Raw genomic sequence first — 15,298 nt, forward strand, 5'->3', positions numbered from 1 at the left:
TTGAACATGCAAATTTTTTCGTGGAACATGAAGTTTGCATACTCACACATATTTAGGTACCTCACTTATAATAAATGAAACTTTTAGTGTATATAGTATTGAAAACTTAGCATTACTACAAGTGAAGCACGACAAAGATAGCCCAACTCTTGTTTCTTTTCCACAGGACGGTTTTTTGCTGAGTCTAAGTGAACTTGAGATTATAAATTGCCCTGCGTTAACATCCTTACCTAAGGGAATGAAGCATGAAAATTCTTGTCTTGAAAGGTTGCATATTGAAGGTTGTCATTCACTTGCATTCATTGTCAAAGGTCAGCTACCTCCATCTCTAAAACAGCTTTCAATAAAAGATTGTGAGAAATTGCAATTTTTGTATGGTGATATAGAGGATAACTGTAGTGCCTCTGCATTTCTTCTTAAGTAACTTGTGTATCAAAGAATGTCCATCTCTGATGTGCATATCACCAAGAGGACAGTTACCCATGGCACTCACACATCTTGACATTTGGGATTGCTCAAAGCTAGAGTCCATAGCAGAGAGTTTTGATAGTACCATGTCTCTTGGGACAATATTTATCTTGGGATGTGAAAATCTTAATTCGTTACCTGAGGGAGGGCCTATGCAATCTTAACCATCTTTATCATATATATGTACAGTTTTCAAACCTTGTTTCCTTCCCAGAAGGAGGGCTTACACTAATTTACATGTTTGTTTGTCTGGATGTAAGACACTCAGAGACCTGCCCTACGGTATTCACAACCTTAGCTGTCTCTAAGAATTATCAATAAGGAGTCATTCAAGTATCAAATTGTTTCCAGTAGAAGGTTTCCCTACCAGCCTAAGATCTCTTACAATTACCGGTAATCACGAAATCTATAAGCCACTGAAGGAGTGGGGATTGCACAAGTTCACCTGCCTTACAAACCTGCAGATAGGTGGATGTCCAGATGCAGTGTCTTTTCCGGAGGATGAGATGGGAATGATGTTGCCCACCTCTCTAACTGATCTGACCAGTTTAGAATTTCCTACCAAAGAATATGATGCATGAAGTCACACATTTTCGGACCAAAACTAGTGCAATAATCCAACCAATTCAGCCTAGTTATATGTATATAAATAAGACAAATACAAATCATAACACACCCATTTATTTATTTTATTTTATTTTTTTTCTGATTTTTCATCAATAAAAAGGTGCTAAAATCAAATATGTACATGCAGCTAATATTAAGCTATTTATTTCATTTAAAGCATACTTCCAACACCATCAAGTCTATTGTCCAGGCCAAAACACCTAAGTATATTATCCAGCAACACAACCACCATTTATTTACTTACACTAACACTGGTAACAACCTAGCCGAAGCATGAAGAGAAAAGATTTTTAAATAGCTTCACAAAATAGCCAGATTCTCAACAAAATATTAACATGCAAACATGAGTCTTATGTTTATAGGAAAATCTGGTGACATGCAACACAAATAAACTTTATTAAAGTCAGATCTAGGACAGTTTCACTCATTCCATGTTCAGCCGAGGACATGCAAGCAAAGAAATTTGCACTTAACAGCAAGATGCAACAGACGGCATGATATGACACATTACTTAACATACAGTCATGAATTTAAGTTTTTAAAGAAGAATTTTGGTTTAATCCACTTACCAATTGAGATTTCACCCATGTACTAAACATACTGATTATTCAATTTAAAAGCAAATTCTAGGGATTTCAACCATAATCTTAAAGAAATGACATGCAGCGTGTGATTCAAACATTTGGATGCAATGTATCTCCATGCATGTAAAATTCTTCATATTTTCAAAACAAGACTCAACAATTAACACTTAATTTCAGCACAAACTTTCAGAACCCAATTAAATGTCCATCTCAATTGACACATGTAAGCTAGAATATTGAGAAAAAGGGTTTGGTTTTTGCCACTCACAAATTCAGCTCAGCCGAACTAAAATTGAAAGCTTCAAGCACTCTTTTCTTCCACACCCGAAACCAAATGGGAGTGATCTGTTTCAAATTTCTCCTCCATTTTCGCTTTACTTTCACTCTCACTCTACCTCTTGGCCAAACCCATTCTTCCCTCCTCTTTTTACTTTTCGTTTTCTTCTTCTTCCTTTCGTCTTTCTGTGTTTTTCTCTCTTCTTCTTCATTTTGGGCGATAGCCCAGTTTATATATAAGACAGTTTCTTGAAATTATGAAACTACCCCAAAATTCTTTTATTCTCACGATGACCCTATCACATCAGCTTCTGTTAAAAAATGCCCAGATTTCTCCCCTTAGTCACATGCAAACCCAAAGGTTCTCATTCCTTTCATTTTCACTCCCAATGAAACTTTTAAAAACTCCCCTTGGATAAAAATTAAAATCACAAAGAATATGTATGATACATATATATATATATATTAGGATTAAAAACGAGGTTTTACATTCTTCCTTTGTGGTTATGTGCCTTCTCAATCAAAGTTATGCCTTTCCTAGCTAAATTGTTATTTTCAAGAGGGGAATTGATAGGAACCCACTCCCATAACTCAACAATTTGGGCTGGGCCATGGGTCTTTCATGGGCTTGGGTAGAACTCTCCTTGGAAAATTGGCTTGTCAAGGGAGGGTGTTCAAGCCTATATAACCCACATGCCTACCCTTTTCCCTTTCAATGTGGGATCCTAACATTCCACCATGCTTCCGCAACCGACGTCCACATCGGCCTCTTTACCCCTTGGGTGACTACGCGGAACCCCTTTTCCTCGGGTCTCCATGCCTTTTCTCTGGGTAACAGCCCGGGTCCAAGTTCAGCCTACCACGGGTCAGCTTGCCACACGTGCGCTAGATCATGCTCTGATACCAATTGATAGGAACCCACTTCAATAACTCAATAATTTGGGTTGGGCTATCGGTCTTTCATGAGATTGGGTAGAACTCTCCTTGGAAAATCGGCTTGTCAAGGGAGGGTGCCCAAGCCTATATAACCCACATGCCTACCCTTTTCCCTTTCAATGTGGGATCCTAACAAGAATTTAACTGGTAGCTTGCTTATAAATCTTGGCTCTATTTTTTCTTTACTTAATTGATGAGATTCTCTTCCTTTAGTTATAACTGTGTTTCTTTTTTCAAATTCTTGGTGGGTAACCCTTTTTATTTGATTCTGTTTTATGTATGCATTTAGCTTTTTCAGTTCTTTTATGATATATTAGAGCAGTTTGGGAGGTACGGCTTATCACGGCCCACTCTATCTAGGTGTATATTTTTTTCTCTCTAAGTAATAAATTTTCCTTCTACTGTGGAGGTTTGCCTCTCTATTGTTCCATTTTACTTCATTTTAGTATGTGAGAAGTGGCCAATAGCAAATTACAGCGTGCAAACTTTATTTGAAGATGAGATATCAAAGATAGGTTCATTCCATCTTATATTAGCTTGTATCAAAGTCGTTAAAATCACTGTTAGTGTTAATAAAGTGGCTCTACCCTTGCTTCTATCAGCGCCTTCATTCCCGTTACCATTATGAAAAACCTCCAAAAGGACCACAAAGGTTGTCATACTTCGGCATTCATGGTGAAAGATCAGCTACCTCCATCCTTAAGACAACTTTCAACAATAGATTGTGAGAAATTGCAGTTTTTGTTTGGAAATACAGATGGATAATTGTAGTGCCTCTGCATCTCTTCTTGAGGACTTGTATATCAAAGAATGTCCATCTCTCATGTGCTTATCACCAAGAGGCCAGTTACCCATTGTGCTCACACATGTTGATATTCTGTTTTGCTCAAAGCTAGAGTCGATAGCAGAGAGGTTCCATAGTAACATGTCTCTTGGGACAATAACTATCGCAGGATATGAACATCTTGATTCTTTACCTGACGGCCAATGAACATTTCTCAAACCTTGTTTCCTTCCCAGAAGGAGGGCTTCCCAACACTAGTTTATATGTTTGTTTGTCTGAATGTAAGACACTTAGAGACCTGCTCGACGACATTCATAATCTCAGTCGTCTCCAATGTTTCTCAATATGGGGTTGTTTGAGTATCAAATCGTTTCCAATGGAAGGTTTCTCCACCAGTCGAAGATCTCTTTCAGTTACCAATAATCAAGAAATCTATAAGCCACTGAAGGAGTGGGGATTGCACAAAGTTCACCTGCTTTGCAAGTCTGGATATAGGTGGATGTCCAATTGTAGTGTCTTTTCCAGAGGATGAGAAGGGAATGATGGTGGCCACCACTCTAACTTATCTGGCCATTTCAGAGTTTCCTAGATTGAAAAACTTATCTTCCAAAGGCTTTCGTGATCTAACCTCTCTTGAATGTCTGAGGATTCATGATTGCCCAAAGCTTACAACTTTTCCAGAGGATGGTCTACCATCTTCACTTCTAGAATTATACATTAATAACTGTCCTCTTCTGAAGAAAACAATGCAAAAGGGGTAAAGGTCGAGAATGGTCTAAGATAGCCGACATCCCTTGTGTTAAAATAGATAGAAGATTCATCTATATGATCCAGAGAAGGAAGAATGAGCTATATTTAATCTCAGAAACAAGTATATCAGGTCAGTCAAATTTACAATTCAATACCTAAAATTTCAATCCATAGTTTAATCATTGGTAACTCGTTCTCTACCTTCAGTGAAAAGTATCGGTAACTTATCTGAGATTTATATAATTACAGAGTTGCAATGGTGAGAGTTTCCAAGGCTTACACCAAATTATTTATCATAAATAATGTGTTTCCTTGTATGATATTCCCACATCATTCATCCCATAATCTCATTGTTTACATATGTCAATGTCACATAGATGATACTAACCTATAAATAATAAGATGGTGTGAAAAACTACTATTGTTTACTTAGAAGCCATTCTTTTAGCAATTGATTTTTGTTTTTTTCCAAAAAAGGTTGAGAAATTTATGCTTGGAATAAGATTCTTCCTTTGTGGTTATGTGCCTTCTCAACCAAAGCTATGCCTCTCCTGGTTGAATTGTTGTTACAGGTTTAAGCTATGGACCTCTATACCTTGGCTTTGCTTTTCTTCACTTACATTGGTGGGATTCTCTTCGTTCAGCTATAACTGCATTTCTTTTGTTAGATTCTTGGGGTCACCCTTTTTATTTGATTCTGTTTATGTATGCATTTAGCTTTTTGGCATGCATAGCTTTTTCAGTTCTTTTATGTTTTCATTGCAACAGATTATACCAGTATTGATGGTTGATGAAGCACTTATCCTTCATGTATCAAGTCTGCAAGTGCAATGCTTTCAAGATCAATCATGCAAAGTTCAAAGTAAAAGAAGATGGTGATATTCTTCAGAGCACCCCTTCATTTGATTGTTGTCTTTGTACTGAATAAGGGTAGTTTTCTTTTTTCATATCAATGAAGTGCTTCAAGATGTTCATGTAATAGTTAAAGATTTTACTTCAGAATCTTTCCAAAAGAACTGACAAGTCGTTCACTTATGCTTTTTACAAAAGACAACCATGCTTTATATAAGAGAGTCTGAATTTGTAGTATGATTCAAAATTATATCCGTTTAAAGTTGAATTAGTATCATCTTCTGATCTAAGTTCTAAATTTTTAAATTGTCACTATTGAAAAAGAAGTATACCTCAATGCAAAGTGTGTGTCGGAGTAGACATGACCTACATTAGAATATTCCTTTTTTTTAGCATAAGAAACAAACATCGGAAAGTCAAGACATCTCATCGCTCGGATGAAATCTACCCCGATTTGTGGGGTCTGTATAAACCATTATTAAAGTTCATGAAAGTCAAGACATCTCATCGTTTGGATGAAATCTATCCCGATTTGTGGGGTCTGTATATTCGAGCAATTGTTTGATGGTTGAGTTGGATGCGTATATGAAGAGCACAAGTTATTAGTGATTTGTCTTTTCTTGTCTTGTTTACATAATATTCATTACTCTTATAAGATTGGTTTTGAAGGAAAAGATGTTGTGATTTCAATCAAATCACATGTTGAAGAGAGTAATTATGCCGAGAGAATGGGTGTTAAGCAGTGGATGGAGGAGAATGATGTGCCTGGAATGGTGGATAGATACACTACCACGGTTTATGAGATAGTGTCTGAGCAGATAGATAGCTTGGCGATGCAGTTCAACTTGACTGAATTTGTTACGGGGATTAAGCATTTCGTGATAGCACCATCTGGTAATTCCTCAGGGAAATCAACAGCTTTGATGAGCCCCTCTCCATATGCTGAGAAACTTGTGAGTTTAAGGAAGAGGGTTCACAATCGAGAGTGGGGACCAATTTATACAAAACTCAATGCTATTATTCAAGAATTGACAATCACTAGAGTGGATCTAGTTGATGATGGGACTTGGGAGTGCAGATTCGTAGGATTATCACTACATAGTTTTATCTTTATCATGCTTCACTTGTAGTAATGCTAAGTTTTCAATACTATATACACTAAAAGTTTCATTTATTATAAGTGAGGTACCTAAATATGTGTGAGTATGCAAACTTCATGTTCCACGAAAAAATTTGCATGTTCAATTCTCTATAGGAATTCTAATACAATTCTAACAATCAACCCAATATCTACATATTGATAGGTGATTTCATTTGCGTTCATTGGGTTGAGAGTGGGGTAGTGTTACTACCATGTTTCTTCTCTGATGTATCTACTCTTTTAAATCTTTTAATGTTCATGCTTTGCTTTCTTCGAGAATGCTGGGAATTAACTGTGGTTGCTATTGTTACTTTTTTAGGCTTCCGGTTCTGGCGGGTGCTGCAGGAGCTTTGAGTACTACATATTGTCCACCATGTATTGCTGTTAATGGTGCTTATCATCCTTGCCTATTAGGTCTGACATCTCGAACTAGTTCCTCAAGGTTAGTAGTGTTTTATCTGTCACTTAGATGATCTGTTACTATATTGTCTTTTGATCTTTTCCTTTGCTTTGATAACATTATTGTTGTTGTGTTAAACAGTTCTGTTCCCTGGTTTGATGGATTTTTATATTTTTTCCCATTGATTACAGCAAAGGAATTAGTACTAACAAATCAAATAATCAAATAATGAATGGAAGCCTTCGTTGAAACTAGGTAAGAATTTATGTTGCATTGGAGGTTGAAGTTTTGCTCAATAAGACTTTTACACCGATTCAGTGTTGCAAAGTTTCTGAGTGTAGTTATCTGGTGGTGCAGGCCTTTTTCCAGGTCCATTGTGATCTCTAGCTTTTGTTTCGAAGCACTTTGGGCTGCTGTTTTTCCAATACTATTTAGGTAGTTTATATTGGCTTCTGTTTTCTTCTCTTGATCTGGAATTTTTCATTTTCATTCATTTGTTGTGTTTTCTCAACATTCTCTCTTCTCATTTTTTATTTTATAGTTATATATGAGAAACCCTTGCGCATCCAGCAGTCAATTTAATAACATTATTGTAGCCTGACAGGAGGTAGATCCTTGTTGAAAAGAAAAAAGAAGAAAAAAGAAAAAGAAAACAAGGAAAAATACTAAGTGGAGGCCTTTCCTTAAGCCAAGTAAGAATTTACGCTGCATTGAAGGTTCAAGTTTTACTTAATAAGAATTTTATGTTGATTCTGTATTGCAAAGTTTCTTAGTGTGGTTATCTGGTGGTGCAGGTCTTCTTCTAGGTCCTTTCTGATCTCTAGCTTTTGTTCCGGAGCACATTGGGCTACTGTTTGTTCCAATACAATCTAGGTAGTTTATAAAGGCTTCTGTTTTCTTCTGTTGATCTGAAGTCTTTCATTTTCACACATTTGTTGAGTTTACTTAACCTTCCCTCTTTTGTTTTTTGGTCTTTGTAGCTATAGATGACAAACAGCTGCTCATGCTACAGAAAATTTAATAACATCCTTGTGGTCTAACAGGTTGTTGAAAAGAAAAAGGAAGAAAAAAAAAAAAAAAAGAGGAAGGAAAGTGTACAAATGCTTGTCCCATTGGCAGGCCTTTTTCTAGGTCCATTGTGATCTCCAGCTTCTGTTTGGAAGCTCGTTGGGCCGCTATATTTTCAATACTATTTAGGTAGTTTCTATTGGCTTCTATTTTCTTCTCTTGATCTGGAATTTTTCATTTTCATTCATTTGTTGTGTTTACTCAACATTCTCTCTTCTGATTTTTGCTTTTACAGTTATATATGAGAAATCCCTGCGCATGCTGCAATCAATTTAATAACATTATTGCAGACTGACAGGAGGCAGATCCTTGTTGAAAAAAAAAAAAGAAGAAAAATGAAAAAGAAAAAGAAAACAAGGTAAGAATTTATGTTGCATTGAAAGTTAAAGTTTTGCTCAATAAGAATTTTACGCTGATTCTGTATTGCAAAGTTTCTTAGTGTGGTTATCTTGTTACAGGCCTTCTTCAGGTCCTTTGTGATCTCAAGCTTTTGTTCCAAAGTACATTAGGCTGTTGTTTGTTCCAATACAACTGTTTTCTTCTTTTGATCTAAAGTCTTTCATTTTCATACATTTGTATAGTTCACTAACCTTCTCTCTTCTGCTTTTTTGTCTTGTAGTTATAGATGGCAAACGGCTGCTCATGCTACAGACAGTTTAATAACATCCTTGTGGCTTGACAGGTTGTTGAAAAGAAAAAAAGAAAAAAAAAAGAAAAAAAAGAAAAGGAAAAAAGGAAAAAAAAATGAAAAAAGAAAAAGAGAAAAAAAATGAAATAAGAGAAAAAGAAAAAAAATGAAAAAAAAAGAGCAAGGGAAGTGTACAAATGTTTCTCCCATTGGCAGGCCTTTTTCCAGGTCCATTGTGATCTCCAGCCTTTTTTTCAAAGCACTTTAGGTCGCTGTTTTTCCAATACTATTTAGGTAGTTTATATTGGCTTCTACTTTCTTCTCTTGATCTGGAATCTCTCATTTTCATTCATTTGTTGTGTTTACTCAACCCTCTCTCTTCTGATTTTTGCTTTTACAGTTATATATGAGAAACCCCTGTACATGCTGCAGTCAATTCAATAACACTATTGCAGCCTGACAGGAGGCAAGATCCTTGTTGAAAAGAAAAAAAATGAAAAAGAAAAAGAAAAAGAAAACAAGGTAAGAATTTATGTTGCATTGAAGGTTAAAGTATTGCTCAATAAGAATTTTACGTTGATTCTGTATTGCAAAGTTTCTTAGTGTGGTTATCTGGTGTTATAGGCCTTCTTCAGGTCTTTTGTGATCTCAAGCTTTTGTTCCGGAGCACATTGGGCTATTGTTTGTTCCAATACTTTATAGGTAGTTTACGCAAGCTTTTGTTTTCTTCTTTTGATCTGAAGTCTTTCATTTTCATACATTTGTATAGTTTACTAACCTTCTCTCTTCTGTTTTTTGGTCTTGTAGTTATTGATGGCAAATGGCTGCTCATTCTACAGACAATTTAATAACATCCTTGCGGCTTGACAAGTTGTTGAAAAGAAAAAAGAAGAAAAAGAAGAAAAATGAAAAAAAAGAAAAGGCGAAAAAAGAGAAAAGGAAAAAAAAAGTGAAAAAAAAAAAGAGTAAAAGAGAAGAAAAAGAAATGATAAAAGAGAGGAAGGAAAGTGTACAAATGGTTGTCCCATTGGCAGGCCTTTTTCCAGGTCCATTGTGATCTCCAGCTTTTGTTTCGAAGCTCTTTGGGCTGCTGTTTTTCCAATAATATTTAGGTAGTTTTTATTGGCTTCTGTTTTCTTCTCTTGATCTGGAATGTTTGATTTTGATTCATTTGTTTTGTTTACTCAACATTTTCTCTTTTGATTTTTGCTTTTACAGTGCAAGCTTCTGTTTTCTTCGTTTGATGTAAAGTCTTTTATTTTCATACATTTGTATAGTTTACTAACCTTGTCTCTTCTGTTTTTGGGTCTTGTAGTTATAGGTGGCAAACGGCTGCTCATGCTACAGACAATTTAATAACATCCTTGCGGTCTAACAGGTTGTTGAAAAGAAAAAAAGAAGAAAAAAAAAAGTGAAAAGCGAAAAAAAAAAATAATAAGTGAAATAGAGGAAAAAATGAGGAAGGAAAGTGTACAAATGCTTGTCCCATTGGCATGATGTGGAGACATATTGCTTATTCATCCATTGGATCGTATTCCACAGGTAATAATTATTTCTTTTACAGTCTTTTGACTTTGTTTTCATTGGATGGTTTTTATATGATGTGTTTCACTAACATACTACCAATAGTCCTTTTGTAGCAACATGGTATAGCAGTTCTCTCTTTACTTAAATGTTTTGGGCTTCCCTTAAATGTCTTTGTTAGTTTGTTAGCTAGGTGATTGATTCGCTGCACAGGATTGAAATTATTTACTTTTCCTTATTGAAGCTGAGTTTATAATGTACCAGCATTAAATATTTCCCTTGATTCAATTGATAGGTGATTTCATTTGCGTTCATTGGGTTGAGAGTGGAGTAGTGTTACTACCATGTTTCTTCTCTGATGTATTTGCTCTTTTAAATCTTTTGATGTTCATGCTTTGCTTTCTCCGAAAATGCTGGGAAATAACTATGGTTGCTGTTGTTGATTTTTTAGGCTTCGAGTTCTGGTGGGTGTTGCAGGAGTTGTAGCAGCTTTGGGTGCTACATATTGTCCACCATATATTGTTGTTGATGGTGCTTATCATCCTTGCGCGTTAGGTCAGACATCTTCGACTGGTTCCTCAAGGTTAGTAGTGTTATATCTGCCTTTTCTTTGATAAGTTATTATATTGTCTCTTGATATTTTCTCTTTCGCTTTGGTAACATTATTGTTGCAGTGTTAAAAGTTCTGTTCCTTGATTTGATGGCTTTTTATATTTTTTTTTTCCATTGATTGCAGCAAAGAAAGAGCTACTAACAAATCAAATAATGAATGAAAGCCTTCCCTGAAACTAGGTAAGAATTTATGTTGTAGTGAAGGTTGAAGTTTTGCTCAATAAGACTTTTACACCTATTCGGTGTTGCAAGTTTCTTACTGTGGTTATCTGGTGGTGCAGGCCTTTTTCCAGTTCCATTGTGATCTCTAGCTTTTGTTTTGAAGCACTTTAGGCCGCTGTTTTTCCAATACAATTTAGGTAGTTTATACTGGCTTCTATTTTCTTCTCTTGATATGAAATCTTTCATTTTCATTCATTTGATGTGTTTACTCAACATTCTCTCTTGTTATTTTTGACTTCACAATTATTTACGAGAAACCCTTGCACAAGCTACAGACAATTTAATAACATTATTGTAGCCTGATAGGAGGCAGATCCTTGTTGAAAATAAAAAAAGAAGAAAAATGAAAAAGAAAAAGAAAACAAGGAAAAATACTTAATGGATAGTTTAAACTACTATTTGTTTTCTTCTCTTGATTTGAAATCTTTCATTTTCATTCATTTGTTGTGTTTAGTCGACCTTCTCTCTTCTGATTTTTTATTTTACAGTTATATATGAGAAACCCCTGCGCATGCTGTAGTCAATTTAATAACATCATTGCAGCCTGACAGGAGGCAGATCCTTGTTGAAAAGAAAAAAAGAAGAAAAGAGAAAAAGAAAACAAGGAAAAATACTTAATGGAGGCCTAGGTTAATGTTTTGCTCAATAAGAATTTTACGCTGATTCTATATTGCAATGTTTCTTTGTGTGGTTATCTAGTGGTGCAGGCCTTCTTCCAGGTCCTTTGCGATCTCCAGCTTTTGTTTCGGAGCACATTGGGCTGCTGTTTGTTCCAATACAATCTAAAAAAAAAAAAAATCAAAGGAAAAAAAAAAAAGAAGAAGAGAAAAAATGAAAAACAGAGAGGAAAAAAATGTACAAATGCTTCTCCCATTTGCAGAACGTGGAGACATTGCTTATTCATCCATTTGGTGGCACTCCACAGGTAATTGTTATTTCATTTACAGTCTTTTGACTTTGTATTTGTGCTTCTATTTATTTTTCAGTTTTCATATGATAGTTTCACTGACATGCTACCAATAATCCTTTACTAGAGACATATTGCTTTAAGAATCCAATAATTACTATTTTGTAAACTTAAGTGTTCAATATGAAAATACTATTAGTTTTTCAATAATTTTTTTTGGTGTTTCAGATAATTATTTGTGATGTAATCATGGAGTTCAAGGTTTGATAAATGAACAACAAAATGCAATTCCTAATAATGGGACGTCATACAAGGTTCTTCATATCAATATTTTCAATTATTTTGTTTATTGATCTCCTTAAGAGTGTTATTTTTTTCAATGCTCTGAAAAATAGGTTTAACGGTTTAATATACTTCCTCTCATATTATATTAAATGATTTTCAATTAACAACAAAATGCGGTTCCTAATAATGGGACATCATACAAGGTTCTTCATATCAATGATTTTCAATTATTCTGTTTATTGATCTCCTTAAGAGTGTTATTTTTTTCAACGTTCTGAAAAATAGGTTTAACGATTTAATATACTTCATGTCTCAGATTATAAAGAGGCCAATTCCTAGTGGTGGAAGGGAAATTTGGGGCCAGCATCCTTGTGGTATTGGGGTTCCTGCTGTTGGCATGACATTTCCTTGTTATGTTGCTCAGCCACAGCTTGGTTTGGGGAATGTCGAAATGACATGGTATAGTAGTTCTCTCTTTGCTTAAATGTTTTGGGTTTCCTCTAAACGTCTTTGTTAGTTTGTTAGCTGGGTGATTGATTCGCTGCACATGGTTGAAATCATTTACTTTTCTTTATTGAAGCTGAATTTATAATGTATCGACATTAAATATCTCCCTTGATTCAATTGATAGGCGATTTCATTTGCGTTCATTGGGTTGAGAGTGGGGGTAGTGTTACTACCATGTTTCTTCTTTGATGTATTTGCTCTTTTAAATCTTTTGATGTTCATGCTTTGCTTTCTCCGAAAATGCTAGGAAATAACTGTGGTTGCTGTTGTTGCTTTTTTAGGCTTCCACTTCTGGCGGGTGCTGCAATGGCTTTGGGTGCTACATATTGTCCACCATATATTGTTGTTGATGGTGCTTATCATCTTTGCTCATTAGGTCAGACATCTTCGACTGGTTCCTCAAGGTTGGTAGTGTTATATTTGCCATTTGTTTGATAAGTTACTATATTGTCTTTTGATTTTTTTTCTCATTCGCTTTGATAACATTATTGTTGTGGTGCTAAACCATGGTTTGATGGATTTTTATATTTTTTCCCATTGAAAGCAGCAAAGAAATAGCTACTAACAAATCTAATAATGAATGAAAGGCTTCCCTGAAACCAAGTAAGAATTTATGTTGCATTGATGGTTGAAGTTTTTCTCAATATGACTTTTTCGATGATTTGGTGTTGCAAAGTTTCTTAGTGTGGTTATCTGGTGGTGCAGGCCTTTTTCAAGGTCCATTGTGATCTCCAGCTTTTGTGCCGAAGCACTTTGGGTTGCTATTTGTTCTAATGAAATATAGGTAGTTTATGTTGGCTTCTGTTTCTTCTCTTGATCTGAAGTCTTTCATTTTCATTCATTTGTTGAGTTTACTTAACCTTCCCTCTTATATTTTTTGGTCTTACAGTAATATATGGCAAACGGCTGCTCATGCTATAGACAATTTAATAACATCCTTGTGGCCTAATAGGTAGTTGAAAAGAAAAAAGAAGGAAAAAAAAAAAAAAAAAAAAAAAAAGAAAGAAGGAGAGAAGAAAGAGTGGGTTCGGCCGAGAGTTAGAGTGAGAGAGGAAGAGAAGAAAAAGGAAAAAAAAAAAAAAAAGGAGACAGAAGAGAAAATTGAGAAAAAAAATGAAAAAAAAAAAGGAAAAAAAGTGTGCAAATGCTTGTCCCATTGGCGTGATGTGGAGGTTTGTTTTTTAAAATCTAAGGTTGTCCGTCCTTATTCTGCTATTGGATGGCAGTCCACAGGTAATAATTATTCCATTTATTGTCTTTTGAGTTTGTATTTATGCTTCTTTTAATTTCTTAGTTTTTATATGATAGTTTTCATTGACATACTCCTTATAATCATTTTTTAAAGTCATATTGCTTTAAGAATCCTCCTATTATTATTTATGTAGATTTAAGTGTTCAATACGAAAATACTCTTGGTTTTTCATCAACTTTGTGGTGTTTCGGATCATTATTTATGATGCAATCATGGAGTTCAAGGTTGTACCAACGAACAAAAAAATATAGTTTCTAATAATGGTATGTCATACAAGGTTCTTCAAATCAATGATTTTTAATTATTCTATTTATTGATCTCTTTAGAGTGTGATTTTTGTCAACCTTCTGAAAAAAGGTCTAACCCTTTAATATCCTTCCTGTTTTCATATTGTAAAAAGGCCATTTCCTAATGGTGGAGGGGAAATTTGGGGGCCAGCATCCTTGTGGTATAGGAGTTCCTGCTATTGCCTATTGGCATGGTATTTCCTGGTTATGTTGCTCAACCATAGCTTGGTTTGGTGAATTATGAAATGACATGGTATAGTAATTCTCTCTTTGCTTAATTGTTTTGGGCTTCCTTTAAACGTCTTTGTTAGTTTGTTAGGTGGGTGATTGATTTGCTACTCAATGTTGAAATCATTTACTTTTCTTTATTGAAGCATAATTTATATTGTACCAGCATTAAATATTTCCCTTGATTCAACTTATAGACGATTGCCTTTGCATTCATTAGGTTTAGAGTGGGGGTAGTGTTACTACCATGTTTCTTCTCTGATGTATCTGCTCTTATATATCTTTTGATGTTCATGCTTTGCTTTCTCCGAGAATGCTGGTAATGAATTGTGGTTGTTGTTTTTGCTTTCTTAGGCTTGCAGTTCTGGCCGGTGCTACAAAAGCTTTGGATTCTATGTATTATGCACCATATTTTGCTATTGATGGTGCTTATCACCCTTGCTCGTTAGGTCGGACATCTTCGACTGGTTCCTCAAGGTTAGTAGTGTTATATCTACCATTTCTTTGATAAGTTATTATATTGTCTTTTGATCTTTTCTCCTTCGCTTTGATAACATTATTGTTGCGGTGCTAAACAATTCAGTTCCGTGGTTTGATGGATTTTTATATTTTTTCCCATTGAATGCAACAAAGGAATTAGTACTAACAAATCAAATAATGAATGGAAGCCTTCCCTGACACCAGGTAAGAATTAATGTTGAATTGAAGGTTAAAGTTTTGTTCAATGAGACTTTTACACTGATTTTGCAAAGTTTCTTAGTGTGGTTATCCAGTGGTGTAGGCCTTTTTCCAGGTCCATCTTGATCTCCAGCTTTTGTTCCGTAGCACTTTGGGCTGCTGTTTGTTCCAATATAATTTAGTTAGTTTATACTGGATTCGGTTTTCTTCTCTTGATCCAAAGTCTTTCATTTTTATTCATTTCTTGTGTTTTCTCAACCTGCCCTTTTTTGATTTTTGCTT

This window comes from Pistacia vera, unplaced genomic scaffold (assembly GCF_008641045.1).
Source record: "Pistacia vera cultivar Batoury unplaced genomic scaffold, PisVer_v2 Contig146, whole genome shotgun sequence".
Lineage (NCBI taxonomy): Eukaryota > Viridiplantae > Streptophyta > Magnoliopsida > Sapindales > Anacardiaceae > Pistacia > Pistacia vera.